The sequence below is a fragment of the Neoarius graeffei genome, chromosome 16, assembly GCF_027579695.1.
Source record: "Neoarius graeffei isolate fNeoGra1 chromosome 16, fNeoGra1.pri, whole genome shotgun sequence".
Taxonomy (NCBI): domain Eukaryota; kingdom Metazoa; phylum Chordata; class Actinopteri; order Siluriformes; family Ariidae; genus Neoarius; species Neoarius graeffei.
The window spans coordinates 26,535,765-26,552,681 of NC_083584.1; the positions used below are offsets into that span (position 1 = coordinate 26,535,765).

The 16,917-nt window shown below is 41.4% G+C and overlaps 1 protein-coding gene across 2 annotated transcripts in view; it reads left to right on the forward strand.

The window, feature by feature from the left end:
* Nucleotides 1-1,655: 1,655 nt before the first annotated feature.
* Nucleotides 1,656-16,917, forward strand: part of hpca (hippocalcin) — a 119,603-nt gene continuing 104,341 nt past the window's right edge. For both annotated transcript variants that reach the window (XM_060942028.1, XM_060942029.1), the window contains exon 1: nt 1,656-1,794. The gene's annotated coding sequence lies outside the window, so the exon portion shown is untranslated. The remainder of the gene's footprint in view (nt 1,795-16,917) is intronic.

A 16,917-nucleotide genomic window follows, 5' to 3' on the forward strand; every position in this document is an offset into this window, starting at 1 on the left:
GGAAAATGTTAGGACATCTGTCCATGAACTGAATCTCAAGAGAAGGTGGGTCATGCAGCAAGACAACGACCCGAAGCACACAAGTCGTTCTACCAAAGAATGGTTAAAGAAGAATAAAGTGAATGTTTTGGAATGGCCAAGTCAAAGTCCTGACCTTAATCCAATCGAAATGTTGTGGAAGGATCTGAAGCGAGCAGTTCATGTGACAAAACCCACCAACATCCCAGAGTTGAAGCTGTTCTGTACGGAGGAACGGGCTAAAATTCCTCCAAGCCGGTGTGCAGGACTGATCAACAGTTACCGGAAACGTTTAGTTGCAGTTATTGCTGCACAAGGGGGTCACACCAGATACTGAAAACAAATGTTTACATACTTTTGCCACTCACAGATATGTAATATCGGATCATTTTCCTCAATAAATAAATGACCAAGTATAATATTTTTGTCTTATTTGTTTTACTGGGTTCTCTTTATCTACTTTTAGGACTTGTGTGAAAATCTGATGATGTTTTAGGTCACATTTATACAGAAAATCCTAAAAGGTTCACAAACTTTCAAGCACCACCATATATATAGTCCTTTTTTGTATACTTAGTACTTTTGCACTACTCCTTCACTGCCTTATCTTTTTCTCTTTATATGTTTTTGCCGGGGTGGTGTAGTGATTAGCGCTGTCGCCTCACAGCAAGAAGGTCCGGGTTCGAGCCCTGTGGCCGGCGCGGGCCTTTCTGTGTGGAGTTAGCATTGGTGTCCACAAGGGGTTTCCTCTGGGTGCTCCGGTTTCCCCCACAGTCCAAAGACATGCAGGTTAGGTTAACTGGTGACTCTAAATTGACCGTAGGTGTGAATGTGAGTGTGAATGGTTGTCTGTGTCTATGTGTCAGCCCTGTGATGACCTGGCGACTTGTCCAGGGTGTACCCCGCCTTTCGCCCGTAGTCAGCTGGGATAGGCTCCAGCTTGCCTGCGACCCTGTAGAAGGATAAAGCGGCTAGAGATAATGAGATGAGATGAGATGTTTTTGCCGGGGTGGTGTAGTGATTAGCGCTGTCGCCTCACAGCAAGAAGGTCCGGGTTCGAGCCCCGTGGCCGGCGCGGGCCTTTCTGTGTGGAGTTAGCATTGGTGTCCGCAAGGGGTTTCCTCGGGGTGCTCCGGTTTCGTCCAAAGACATGCAGGTTAGGTTAACTGGTGACTCTAAATTGACCGTAGGTGTGAATGTGAGTGTGAATGGTTGTCTGTGTCTATGTGTCAGCCCTGTGATGACCCGGCGACTTGTCCAGGGTGTACCCCGCCTTTCGCCCGTAGTCAGCTGGGATAGGCTCCAGCTTGCCCGCGACCCTGTAGAACAGGATAAAGCGGTTCGAGATAATGAGATGAGATAGCAACTAGGAAGCCAAATACAGTAAAATATTTTGTGGATGCACATTAATTAAAACGTCCCACCCTTTTGTCTGCTCTTGTCATGTCTATAAACCTGGACTGGTTATGGGTTAGAGTTATGGGAAGCTGGGCATCCTGTTAAAAGGGCCAGTGTAGTCCTGCCCCCTGCACCCCCCAGCCCTGCTTTAAATGCGCTCGTCCAGTAGCATGTGTTCAGCCGAGCGCTTTCTCTCCTCTCTTTTCTCTCTCTCTCTCTCTCTCTCTCCGGTGTAAGCGGCGGGTCCCGGTGGTAACATGGTGCGAAGATCAGGGCAGCACTAAGCCTGTATAAGGACACCACGACCAAAAATAAAACAATCCAAGCTTATCTGATCTACCAACACGCCGAGGAGGAATCCAGCTGTTTTCGGACGCGGTAAGGAACCGAGTCTGTACCGCTTTCTCTTCTTCTGCAGTATTGATATCGGTGTTAAATTGTTAACGACGGCGGACGCGCGCACGCACGCACGGACGCACGCACTCACGGGTGCGCGCCGCTATTCTGCTCTGTTGTGTTTGACAGTGCGCCTCTTTTTTTTTTCTGTGTTGTTTCTGTTATTTTGTATCAGCACTCCCTTGTAGCTTCACTACCAGCCGGATTAAGTGTTATTTTTGTCCTTTTCAGCAATCCTGGTAAGGGGGAATAATTAAAACGTCCCACTGATGTTGCACCAATGTAACCCTCAGTGTAGCCAGGAGTCTCAGATAAGAAGATTAGGCGACTCCAGAGGGTGGAGGTGCTGCATGCTGGGCTCACTTGATCCCACTGACCACTAGTTTGTAAATGAAACATTCCCTTACATGCATTTCACTTGGTCAGACGTTTTTCATATGTCATTATGGGAATAAGAACAGGTGACTATCATCTCATCTCATCTCATCTCATCATCTCTAGCCGCTTTATCCTGTTCTACAGGGTCGCGGGCAAGCTGGAGCCTATCCCAGCTGACTACGGGCGAAAGGCGGGGTACACCCTGGACAAGTCGCCAGGTCATCACAGGGCTGACACATAGACACAGACAACCATTCACACTCACATTCACACCTACGCTCAATTTAGAGTCACCAGTTAACCTAACCTGCATGTCTTTGGACTGTGGGGGAAACCGGAGCACCCGGAGGAAACCCACGGGGACAACATGCAAACTCCGCACAGAAAGGCCCTCGCCGGCCACGGGGCTCGAACCCGGACCTTCTTGCTGTGAGGCGACAGCGCTACCCACTACACCACCGTGCCACCCACTTTCACCTCTTAATGTCCTGAATTTCATTCATTCATTCATCTTCAGTAAGGGATGAGAGTTGTGGTGGAGTCCAAGTCGATCCCAGGAACACTAGACACGAAGCAAGAATACACCCTGGATGAATGCCAGTCCGGGGTAGCGCGGTGGTGTAGTGGTTCGCACTGTCACCTCACAGCAAGAAGGTTCGAGCCTAGTGACCGGCGAGGGCCTTTCTGTGTGGAGTTTGCATGTTCTCTTCGTGTCTGCATGGGTTTCGTCCTGGTGCTCCGGTTTCCCCTACATGCAGGTTGGCTCTAAATTGACCGTAGGTGTGAATGTGAGTGTGAATAGTTGTTTGTGTCTATGTGTCAGCCCTGCGATGACCTGGCGACTTGTCCAGGGTGTACCCCACCTCTCACCCATAGTCAGCTGGGATAGGCTCCAGCTTGCCTGCGACCCTGTAGAACAAAATAAGCAGCTACAGATAATGGATGGATGAATGCCAGTCCATCACATGGCACCACACACACACACACACACACACACACACACACACACACACACACACACACACACACACACATACCAGAGTACCCAGGGTTAGAACATTTCCCTGAAATTGCACAAATATGCAACATCATGTGAATGTGATCAGATTACACGAAAACTAGCAGGGCACTCGGTAGAGTGTATACCTCCACCAAGCCACACATTTGGATTTGCATCAAAATCTAATCAATTGTTTCTTGGCTCATGGCCCATCTTTCCTCAAAATTTCATTAAAATTCGTTCACTACTTTTTGAGTTGAGTTCCGTTGGGAACAGACAAACAAACGGAGGAAAACTCATAACCTCCAACAACGTTGGCAGAGGTAATGAAACTTAACATGCATTACAGGTGAACCATAATTCACATGTAAGGTTCATGTGGCTTTTCTGTAAGGGTTGCGGACTAAACAGATACAATAACGGATTTAATTAACACACAATATGTGTACTGGTTCAGAATTCTGTTGTGGTTAATTAAAGTGTTGTACAACTATATACAAGTATAAACCAGAAGTAAATAATGTATTCCCAGAAACAGCTACAAGATTTAGAAGTCAGTAATCCATTATTCATTCATTTTTTTTTTAACTGTCACTTTATTCATTGTGGGTTGTGGCTGAGCTGGAGTCCATCTCTGCTCATGGGGAGAACATGCAAACTCCACACAGACCGGTCCATGCTCGGTTGGCAGGTTCAAACCCAGAACATTCTTGCTGTGAGCCAACAGTTCAGAACAACCCAGAACATTCTTGCTGTGAGCCAACACTGTGCCATCCTTACACCAAGATTAACATATGTAAATGGGAGTGATACTAACCCAGGATTGTGTGTGGTATGACTGCATGGTGTTGACTACAGAAGTGGTTCTCAGTGTAGGGTTGGGGAAACTGGTTGGTCTGTGATTATTATTATTATTATTATTGACTGACTGACTGACTGACTGACACTGGTAAAAATCACAACCTCAAAGTTATTATATTTATTAATGAATTCTTATTGCTATTAACATTGTTATTAATTGAATTGGGTTTAATCCAAACCTCCATAACTCAACACCAAGTAGCCTGTAAATAATTTCAGCTTGGACCTGTTGGTGGAAAGTTTAAAAAGAAAGCTCTTTGGCTCCAAAAATAGAGAAAATACACTATTACTGTACACAATTAATATTCATGAAGTAAAATCTATACTGAGTTGGTTGAAGAATTAATTTTACATTTAAACGTGTCCCTGAGTGCAAAAAACCTGAGAACCTCTGGACTAACGTACATTGTATATTGTGTTGACTACACGTAGTCCTCCCTCCAACCAACAGCATACTTACTCGGGCTTACCTGAGGCCAGCAGACAGGCCCTCAATTTTACCCTAATTCCCATCCACCATATGGGTCTCCCCATTACACGACCACTACCAGCCAGGGAGGGTGAAGTTTTTCACATGCTTCCTCCTTCAAACTGATGCTTATGTAATGTTGTGGGACAGAATAACACACTCGGCAGAAAGTGCTATCCACCCACTTCCGTATGCATGGTCTCACAGACACCCTTGATTGGCTAGCATTGCTGTAATTGACAGGGGAGAGAGAATGCCACTTTTCCTCTCTTGACCGTGGCATCATCAGGATTCAAACTAGCAATCTCCAGATGATAGGGTGAACGCGTTTCTGTTGCACCTCTCAGGAGCCTCATGCTTTTTATTATATTGTATTCAACAACACTGACCATCTCTATAGGATCATTACACTATGTTTAAACTGAAATTGTGACTAGAACACTTTATAATCCACATGCAGGAGCAACATGTTCTGAACAACCCAATCTCATGAACAATTTGAATCAAATGCAACATGAAAGGATTTTGTACAATTTCATACAAAGGTATGAATGCGAACGGCTTCTCTAATCCTAACCCTAACTGGTTAAGATTAGTGTTAAAATCATAGTCATGTTAATTCCTTTTGGGAAAAAAAAAGACTCCTCGTATTTCTCCGTTAGAAATTAGATAGCCTGATGTCCTGATAATAAAAAATGCTGTAAATCTGGATGCTTGATTGTGTTTCTTCAGCCAAATCTAGTTTTGAGTATCTGTGGAAAAAACATCAATGCATAATTTGAAGCATAATGATGTAGACCTCTGCCCTGGTTACTGTTTAATGCATTCAAATCCTTTAAGCAATCAGTTTCTTGCCTGTCTCTGACATAACCGTCCTGGATTGCAGATGTATTACAGGATAAATGTGCAAAGGTAATGTGGTCGGAGTTTGTTTGATTTCATATGAAGGCACAACACTGATTACTCTGGCCCTAACCCTAATCATTGTAACTTTTCATAAAAATGGGAGCACGAACACAAGCCACAGCACAATTACGTCAATATGATATTGCTGATAATTCTTTAGACATGTTATATAACTATTTTTTTTAATCTGCCAAATTAATATTGCAGTCAAAAAGGTATTAGTACTATCAATGTGATTCTATCGAAGTTGTTTTGGATATACGATGCACTCTGTATTCTTTTTGGACATTTTGTAAAGCAAAGATACCTTTAAATGGTTCCATGTATCAAAAATAGTTACTATATTGAACAGTAAGCAGGTAAATGATCATGGAAGGTCAAATAGTAAATAATAAAATTTATTTAAAAATGAAATAATACTTTAAAAATTGCATACATTTTTTTGGGTAGTATTCTAAGGAAATTGGATGATAGGCTGTTCCAAATATCTTGGACAGCATGTTGCATTTCTTCCATCCCTGCCAGGGCAAATACATAATGTTTTTTTAATCAGAAGCACATCAATGCTTGATTAACATTAAGGGTGCCAAGAAATGTGTGCCAAGAAAACATTCCCCATACCATTCCACCACCACTACCAGACTGAAATGTTGACACTAGACAGATTCAGTACATGGCTACTTGCAGTTTGTGCAAACGTCTGACTCTACATGGTCAAATAGGGGTACAGTAGGAGTCCATTTCTGTCCCCCAGGGTACCGTCTACACTAATGTACCCCCTAGGGCTCATTATTGAACCTTATGTGTACCTTTTTACAGTCAAAACGGTACATCTGTGTTCCCACGCAGTATACAAAAGGTACAAATAAGTACCTTAAAGTGTACTGCCCTCCCCCAGTGACAAGCTGTTGTACCCAGAAAGGTATAATAATGTACTTTATTTTCTGAGAGTGTACCATTTGCATATTGCAGCTGAAATCGAGATTCAGCTGACCAGGTGACCTTTTTCCAGTCTTCACTTTTCCAGTTTTGGTGAGCCTTTGTCCACTGTAGCCTTAAATTCTACATTCTTCTTGGCAGACTTGACATGCTTTTCTGCTCACCATAGCTGTAAAGAGTGGTTATTTGAGTTACTATAGTCTTCCTGTTGGCTCAGTTCAGGCTGGTTATTCTCCTCTGACCTCAACAAGACAGTTCTGCCCATAGAACTACTGCTCACTAGATGTTTTTTGTGTTTTGCACCATTCTGATAAACTCCATAGACTGTTGTCAGTGAAAATCTGAGGACGTCAACAGTTTCTGAAATGCACAAACGATCCTGGTTAGCACCTGCAAACATGCCATGGTCAAAGTCACTGAGATTTTTACCTTTTCTGATGTCTGATGTGAAAAACAATTTGAAGATATTGACCTGATTTTATGCATTGTACTGCTGCCACATGATTAGAAGAAGCCTTTATTTGTCACATGCACACTCAAGCACAGTGAAATTCATCCTCTGCATTTAACCCATCTGAAGCAGTGAACACACGCGCACGCACACACACCCAGAGCAGTGGGCAACCATACTACAGCGCCCAGGGAGCAGTAAGGGGTTAGGTACCTTGCTCAAGGGCACTTCAGCCCAGGGCCATCCCATGTTATCCTAACTGCATGTCTTTGGACTGTGAGGGAAACCGGAGCACCCGGAGGAAACCCACGCAGACACGGGGAGAACATGCAAACTCCACAAAGAAAGGCCCCTGTCAGCCACTGGGCTCGAACCCAGAACCTTCTTATTGTGAGGCGACAGTGCTAACCACTGATTAGCTGATTAAATAACTACCCATGAATGAGCAAGCGTGAAGGTGTTCCTAATAAAGTGGCTGGTGAGTGTATACAAAGAATTCAGGAAGTAACTGCACTGCACTTTAGTAACAATAGTTATATAGCAAATGAATAGTAGTACACAGAGAAACGGGACATTTTGAACAGAAGTCCTTCATGAGCAGTGTAAGCAAAATGCTTCCGCGGCTGTAGGAGGTGAAACCAGTTGGTATTCGAAAAATTTGATGTAATTGCTGTTTAGTTGTCACGATATATCTTTACTTTGTGCATCTCGTCTGCTTAGATGCTTTCCTTTGAAAGTCAGTCGAGTGAAGTGAAGGCGGAGCAAATCGAAGCTGACAGTAATTCAGGGTTGCAGTATTGGCATGGAGCCCATTAACAGCATCATTTTACATTACGAGATCTGTGCAATAGACGCATGAAGCATTTGTTCCATGTGGTATGACTCTTCCTTTGGGGTTTTTCCTCAGACTCTTTTCAGAAGTCTCATTGGGCTCATTGTTTTTCTTACTAATTCCCCATGTGATACCATTCATCAACCTTGTTCTAATGTTCACAGCACAATAGCATCATTCCAGCACACATTTGGAGTATTTAAGATTTTAATATGAGGATGAACGTGACTGGATATTATTCCACTTCTTCAGACAACCCGATGGTCTGATTTCTTATGACTGTGCTTATGTAGTCAAATCTAGTTTTGAGGAACTGTGGAAAAAGCATCAATGGAAAATTTGATGCGGACCTCTACCCCTATTACTTTTCCATGCTTTTATATCCACGAAGCAGTCAGTCTCTTACCGAACCACCATGCCCTTCTCAGCCATGATTGCGAATGTATTTCATATTATGCGATATAATTTTGTTGCACACTTGGGCAGAGCATTAAGGGTGGATGTGGGCTTTACCACCAACCGAGAGCCTCTCACTTGCCCTCTCCAAAGACCCCATAACACTGGTCTCAACCATCTATTAGAGTACTAAGAGAGAGGCAGTTATTCTCAGTGCGTGTAGTTTATTCTAATGCTTTCTCTGTGATGCATAATAAAAAAAAATTTATATTCAAAGACGGGAGAAAAAGATTGAATTTTGTTTTGGGAACATTAATGGAAATCAGGATTAATTAGAACGCCAATATTTCAAGTGTGCTCCGTATTTAAATAAAAATGAAAAATTTTATTACCTCCACCAGGTTTGTTGGAGGTTGTGTTTTCGCCTCTGTTTGTTTTTGTTCCGAACGTAACTCAAAAAGTAGTGAACGTATTTTGATGAAGTTTTGAGGAAAGGTGAGCCATGGGCCAAGGAACAATTGATTGGATTTTTGATGGAAATTTGACTATATAAAGTATGTGCACTACAAGAAATTATCTCTTGTTAAGAGAAAATATCTTTATGGGTGAGTTTGTCTAATATTTCTTATTAGAACTCAAATATAAGATTTAGTCTTCTTTTAGATGCTTTTACCCATTTCAAGCTTTAAAGTTTTCTTATTCTACTAGCAGATAATTTTGCTTCTTTCTCGAATTAAATCCTTAAAATTAGCAAAATTATCTGCCAACAGAATAAGAAGATTTAAAGCTTGAAATGAGTAAAAGCATCTAAAAGTAAGCTAAATAATCTTATATTTGAGTTCTAATAAGAAGAGAAATTCACCCATATTAAGGATATTTTTTCTTAACAAGAGATTATTATTTTTTTTGCAGTGTGGATCCAGGATTATTATTATTTTTTTGCCGTTCCAAAAAAACGTGTTGTGTACAGCTTTAGTATTATCCTAGGCTCAAGTGATTTTGATGTTGAAAATATGTGGCTAGGCGGCGGTATACATGCTATCAAGTTCCCTTCTAGTTATTAATGCATTCAGGCTGCATGCACAATCAACAGTATAACGTCTAATGCAGCATCCAGCTTTATCATTACTCAGGTAGTGGGCTATACTGTGATTTTATAGATTCTGTGATTATTTGCAAGAATAATGGCTGCTTTAAAAACAAAAAATCTGAGATGATGTTCCACTTTTTCCTTAGTCCTCTACCAACCTGTTTCTCCAAAGGACATGTACATTTCTTGGCACCCTTAATATTAATCAAGCATTGATGTGCTTCTGATTAAAAAAACATTAAAACAGTATGTGAGGTCGTATGTCTAATATCTGTAGCTGCAAGGTCAGATTTAATACTTTGTTTTGCAGGTTGTACTGTTTTAGCTGGCAGCATATCATTCGCATGATGGTGTTCAGGCATTAGTTGCTCTGCAGTGGCTTCTAGTGAGTCAGATGCCCTGCTTTCTGTTTGTTTGAAGGGCGTTTCACAGGCACATGAGGGATTAAGAGCACCTCTCCCACTTGACCAGAGGAAGGTGGTTTCATGGATGAGAGGAAGTAAAACTGGGGTGAAAGATTAGAAAACAAATTCTGCTTTCCATTATGCAAAAGGTTCAGCTGAGACATGGAAAGCTCATTCATTGTACACATGCAAAGAATGAAAATCAATTTATCAGCATGCTAAGCCATTTTCCAAATGGAAATGGCGTAAATGAACAATGCAAAGTGTCCTCAAAAGTCAGTCATGGCCTTCCCCACTGATTGAGTAAAATGAGGAAAAAGAAATATTGATTACCACATTCGACCATGCAGATCTGTAATGCATCGGAAAAAGCCGAGGGGATTGACCGTATTAGCTATGACAGATTACCTATTTGAGGGAATTTTAATGGCCTGATGGTTAGAGAAGCAGTTTTGGGACCAAAAGGTCACTGGTTTGAGTCCCTGGACCAGCAGGACTGGCTGAAGTGCCCTTTTGCAAGGCACCTAACCTTCACCTGCTCCCCAGGCTGCTCTGGGTATGTTGTACATTACTCTGGATAAGGGCATCTGCTAAATGCCATTAATGTAATGTAAAAAATAAGAAAATGTCATATAAATGAGTCCTCGGTAAGATGCCAAATTATTGTCAGAAACAAAACGGAGGACTGTGGCATAGTGGATAGTGTGACTGCCTCTGAGGAGTTTTTACACATTCTCCCCATGTTCGTATTGGTTTCCTCCAATTTCCTCAGTTTCCTCCTACCTCCCAAAAACATGCATGTATGTTGTCGGTAGACCTGAATATGCTGAATTGCTCCTTGATGTGAAGGGGTGTGTGTGTGTGTGCATGCATGGTGCCCTGTGATGGACTGGTGTCCCATCCATGGTGTGTTCCTAGGATAGATGCTGGATTCACCACGACCCTGCCCAGGATAAATCAGTTACTGAAAATGGACAAATATATGGCCCATTCTATAATTGTGGGTACATGTCAAGTGCTGACTCTGTTAGTCATCATCAATTCTGTTATCGTTAAACTGGGCAATCCATGAACAGAATTGACGATAAGAGTTGACATTTCCCCCCATTTTGTGCCTTAACTCCACATGTTTAACCTCAAACTAGCTACCACATGACATGTATAGAAATGGAATTTTATGGATTTTAATCATATTATTGTTTGTAAAAAAAAATGAGTGAGAGATTCACGCCAATATCACAATAACAGATTTGACACATAATTAACCCTCTGGGGTCTGAGGGTATTTTCTGGCACTTGATTGATTTTGGCATACTCTGATTTTGTTGTCAATTTCAACAAATCTAAGCAGTATTTTTAAAGTCATATGACTTTTTTTGTATTCAACACAAGTTCAGCAACAATAATATCTATATAGTATGATTGTACTTTAAAAAACAGATAAATGAAGATGTTGTAAAAAGCAGTTTTAGAACTGTGTTGGAATGTGTGAACAAAACAACAAAAACGTTACCTTACTCATTATGATGAACCATTTTGGTCACTTTAGGTGATTCTGTTCAGTCTTAGGAATGCATCAAGCACAAAACTTAAATCTGCGCCACCAGGGCCGCTGACAGCTTTGGCTGGGCCCGGGACAAAATGCTCTGAATGGCACACACACCCACCTCTCTTATCCCAGTCTCTACTCACTCCAACCCTTAAATGACAGGTATTCAAAAAGGTATTCAAAAAGGTATTCCTAAACTCGTGGATAGTCTACTATAATCACGCGATTGGGGTGCTCTTGAAGGAGCAGCGATGGACGGGGGATTTCGGGCAGGGCTGGGGGCGAACATAGTATACTGTGCGTGCGTACTGTCCAGTGTGAAAAGCAGAGAAGAACACACCGCTCGAGAAACGGCGGGATATGATTGCGGGCTAATGTGAATATTCTTAGCTTCAATCAGATATATGAAACATAATGTTATTAAGCCGTTGTGGTTATGAAATGATTCAATGCCCTGTGCGTTTGATATGGTGTTCAGTGTGACTTGCTCTCCCCTCGTTTGTAACATGAATTGCGTGCCGCGCGTGCCTTGGTTGGGGTTACTTTACGGGGCTGGAAAAAGTTGGCTGTGTCTTACCTGGCTCAGCTGCCCCACTGCCTTTGCTAGTACCTGCTGCATCATCCGAATCTTTTTTAAAATATTTATGCAGTGAGCCCCTGAGTCTCTTGGTTTCTTCCTCTCTTTTTCTCTTTTCTTTTCTGTGCTCCTGACTTGTGCATGTTGGCAAATGGCATGCACGCTGATTGTCGAAGCGCTATGATCGAACGATGTCGTTTTTTTCCCCTTAATCAAAGAGTCAGACCAAACCATTTTTGCACTGGGGTGGTAGGGGGTTCTTGACGCCTTTTTCAAAGACAATAAAGGCAAAAGATCTAGAAATCATTTATTGAATGCAAATATAGCACATTTCTCCCCCAAATCAACACATTTTGAAATGAAATAAAATAATTTAATTGCAACTTCATGAGAGCCCAGTTCTGGGCCCTCCCCATTCCTGGGCCCGGGACAACATACCCGTTTGTCCCCCCCTGTCGGCGGGCCTGTGCGCCACTGATTTGGACAATTAACTGGCCATCAAAAAATTTATGCCTGGGGGTGTTGTGGCTCAGTGGATAAGGCGCCATACCAAAATCCGGAAACCCAGGTTTGATTCCAACCTGAGGTAATTTCCTGATCCCTCCCCATCTCACTCCTGCTCATTTCCTGTCGCTACACTATCTTATCTAATAAAGGTGAAAAAAGCCCCCCAAAAATTATGTCCTACTGTTTTGGGATAAAGGGTTGGCAGTGGGAGGGGTATTCAATGAGAAGGGTAAAAAATTCAATTCCATTCAATGAGAAGAGTGAAAACCCCTCCCACTGCCAACTCTTAATCCCATCAGGTCAATTCACAATGGGTAAGGTCATGTTTTTTCACACTTTCCAACACAGTTCTAAAACTGCTTTTTACAACAGCTTCATTTATCTGGTATTTGACTCTATTCAGTGTGTCTTGAAATTAACTTTTGTACTATTTTACTCTGCTCAGAGCCACAACCAACTCTGTTACACAATTAGTCTGTAATTTTGCTCCAACTCCAAATTTTACTCTCTAAAGTCAAAGTAGAGCAAAATTAACTATTTTTGAGGAAAATACTTTTAACTCTGGAAAAATTGCTCAGTCATTTTTCCTGTGTATGCACTACAGCGCACTCATGTCAACCGACCTGCTCTTAATAAATAGAAGAAATATTCACACTTAAGTTGATATTCAGCTGGATCAAGTTGAAGTAAAAAAAAAAAAAAGGCATCGCTCATCATCAGCATCACAGTTCTCAAGATTGAATTAAATCGCTGTCCTGAATCATCCGAAGCGCATAAAATCCGTGTGCCATCTCGCAACAAGTTTTACCTCCAAATAGCCTAAACTATGGCTGACAGATTTTATCCCGTTTATGGTGGGCTTTCCCACCGCGAAAGAGAAACCAATGGAAATCAAAAGAGTGAATATCATACCGTTACCATGTGATGAGTCTTTTTATGAATGTGTAAGTGCACGCTCAGCGCTCCAACTCTAGTGTGACTAAGGTAACAAGTTTTATGTCTCATCTAATTTAGGTAATTTAAAAAACATAATCCTCTGTGGTGGCACGGTGGTGTAGTGGTTAGCGCTGTCGCCTCACAATAAGAAGGTCCGGGTTTGAGCCCCGTGGCTGGCTAGGGCCTTTCTGTGTGGAGTTTGCATGTTGTCCGCGTGGGTTTCCTCCGGGTGCTCCGGTTTCCCCCAAAGACATGCAGGTTAGGTTAACTGGTGACTCTAAATTGACTGTAGGTGTGAATGTGAGTGTGAATGGTTGTCTGTGTTTATGTGTCAGCCCTGTGATGACCTGGCGACTTGTCCAGGGTGTACCCTGCCTTTCACCCGTAGTCAGCTGGGATAGGCTCCAGCTTGCCTGCGACCCTGTGGAAGGATAAAGCGTCTAGAGATAATGAGATGAGATAATCCTATGTGCCCACTGCCACATAATAAAGTATAAAGTTTCTGTCAATATGTTTCTCATGCTTTTATGATTTAAAAACTCACGAAGATATTTATCTAAATACATTACCTAGTCATTCTAAACCTGCCGAGCTTCACCGACGAAACTCTTGACCCCAAAGACATGCAGTTAGGTTAGCATGGGGTGGCCTTGGGCTGAAGTGCCCTTGAGCAAGATACCTAACCCCTAACTGCTCCCCAGCCACTGTAGTATGGCTGCCCACTGCTCTGGGTGTGTGTGTGTGTGCTCACTTGTGTGTGTGTGTGTGTGTGTTCACTGCTTCAGATGGGTTAAATGCAGAGGATGAATTTCACTGTGCTTGAGCGTGCATGTGACAAATAAAAGCTTCTTCTTCTTCTTCTTCTTCTTCTTCAAAGGGTTAATGTACTGTTGGTGTATCCTCAACATTTTGTTCAAATTAATGAGAGAAGAAACATAATGTACCTCACTGCCTTTCTGAAGTTTCCCACCAGAGGAAGTGACATCTCTCGGTGCAGGTGTCATGCATGTTATTAAGTCTTTGTGGATTTTATGCGGTTTTATAACAGAGTTGACAAGAACATTGGGACGGATTTTAAAAAATTAATTTTTTTATTACTAAAACTTCACATAATACTGAAAATTGACTTTCTGTGCAGTTGATTTTATAACAGTTAATAGAATAAGCCCCCAAAAACAGATTGTTAGAATCACTTCATGTTTATTCAAGTTGAGTGTATGAATCAGTAGTCGAAGACAGCCAATAATGTGGGGGGAGGTGTGTGAGTCATTTAGTTAATGTTTTATGGATAAATTGGGTCTAAAACATACATCAAACATGGCCATTGGTGAAAGTTTGTCATAATTTGCATTATTGCTCAAAACTGATTCAATAAATATTTCTTTTGTGGAAAATAACAAAAGGCTCATCTCAGAGACGCAAAATGTACCCAGAATTCTAGAATAAACCATATGTTGTGTATAGAAACGAAATGTCTGTTTTCAAGTGTCATGATGTGATATTTTTGTCATATCACCCATCACTCATGTTCGTCTTTTCACTTTTCCCTTTGCAGGCTGATGTCTTTCTGTAAATTCAAAGGTTCTGTTTCTTATGTAGGAAGTGGCCGCACTTTGTGACTTGGTCAGTCCTTCCGGATGGCTGGCCAAATTTCTATTAAATGAACAGAAGCTGAGATTAATCATGCAGGTAGCTGGACAGTAGTTGTAATGTAGCTGCATTTCCCTAAAGGATCGCTTTAACATAGAGTAACTTGGAGCCTACGAGTTCTTTTCCATACTTCTCATCTGTGAAAATCAGAAATGCAAAGGAATATGTATAGCAAATAGTGTCCTGTTATAGGAAAATAATCAATCCCAATGTTTTATTTCTCTTGTATCACAGCAATTTGCCTGTGATTACATTTTATTTTATTAATTAAATGTCAGTTTATTGTTGAAACTCGTTAGTTCCTGGCAATGGAGATTCCTTCCAGAAATCTTATAAACATCTTCCAATAAAAACCTTCACCATATTAGTAATTATTCTTCCATCCACATTCACTGGATATAAGCAATCACATGCTCTGATTGGCTACTCTACTACTAGGATATCAGCTCATATACCATGAGTAGAGAAAAACAAAATGGCGGAGCGTGTTGCTGAAACAGGCGAGGACGAAATAAAAACTACTCGAAAACAAAACACCAAAAAATACAAAAAAAGGCAACAAAATATGGAATAAAAGTATTTGATGGTAAGAACATATCTTTTTTTTTCCCCAAGAATTATTATAGCATTTTTCACAAATTGCTCCTGTCATTTCGCCGGTTTGTTTACATTCTAAGTAGAAATGACTTTGTCGGATGTTTTGTATAAAGTTTTTATTTATTGAATTTGCAAAAAATCAAAATAAAATGCTTTGTTTCTCAAAATCCATTGAATGTGGATAGAATAAAAGAGTTATTCCACTCAATCTCATCGTACATGGCTTATAGGAAACTCGGTGCTACGCGCCTCTTCAACTATCAGTTCAGGTACGACTCGATTTCGTGGAATAACTGTTAATTATTTGTTTTCTTTGTTAAGCAGCAAAAATATAATACAAAGGAAAAAAGGTGGGTGGCATGGTGGTGTAGTAGTTAACACTGTTGTCTTGCAGCAAGAAGGTTCTAGGTTCGAGCCCCGTGGCCGACGGGGGGCCTTTCTGTATGAAGTTTGCATGTTCTCCCCGTGTCTGTGTGGGTTTCCTCCGGGTGCTCCGGTTTCCCCCACAGTCCAAAGACATGCAGTTAGGTTCACTTGGGGCGGCCTTAGGCTGAGGTGCCCTTGAGCGAGGCACCTAACCCCCACCTGTTCTCCAGGCGCTGTTAGCATGGCTGCCCACTGCTTTGGCTATATGTGTGTGTGCTCATTGCTCACGTGTGTGTTCACTGCTTCAGATGGGTCAAACTCAGAGAGGATGTTCACAAGTGTACGTGTGATGAATAAAGTTGTTGTTCTTCAAAAAATGCAACAAGGATACAAAAAGTAATAAAAAAAACTCCAAATAAAGTGATATTTTTCAAAAGTTATTGCAAAAAAAGTCTAATCACCTTTGTTTCCACTGTCTCAATATTTTTGCTACTCGCTGAGCCCTCATCTTTGACTTTGATTCCATAACACATGAGTATGAAGCATTTACAGGCGTTTATTTCACATGATTATAGTCAGAAACTGAGTGGTTACTGAATTTGTTGTACTTTTGTGTGTGTGTGTGTGTGTGTGTGTGTGTGTGTGTGTGTGTGTGTATTTGCTGTAGTAAAAGTGACTGGTATTTTGTCCGGTTAGTACTGTACATTGGTCGCCATGAATTGATTAGTTTGGTTAAATAAATGAAACTATAAAAAACAATCACTGCAACAGAGAACAAAATATTTATGGAGGAAAAGAGGGCATTGTACTGGACACACTAGAAGTGGATCAAAGTAATCGTGACGTAGAACATGTGATCCCAAATTTGGGGATTAAGAGAGAAGTTTCCTGCACAGAGACTGTCTACTGTACCACACAATAACAGTTTAAGGGGAAAATCTTGCTGAGAGAACAATTTGTATTCTTATAAAAGAGGATATGTATTTTTAGAACCATCCTCATCCAGACAGGAAATGGGATAGTGGGCTCCGTAATGTTTCATATAACATGCTTTCTCAAATATTTTCCTTTCCCTAGTGTTGCGTGCAGTTTCCCAAGTCCCTGGGTTGGATAGTTTACACTTCTGTACACAGAGTAGGAATACAATGGGTATTATTTTTGCCGTAATAAGCATTTGACTCTTGCTGGGTTTCTTAC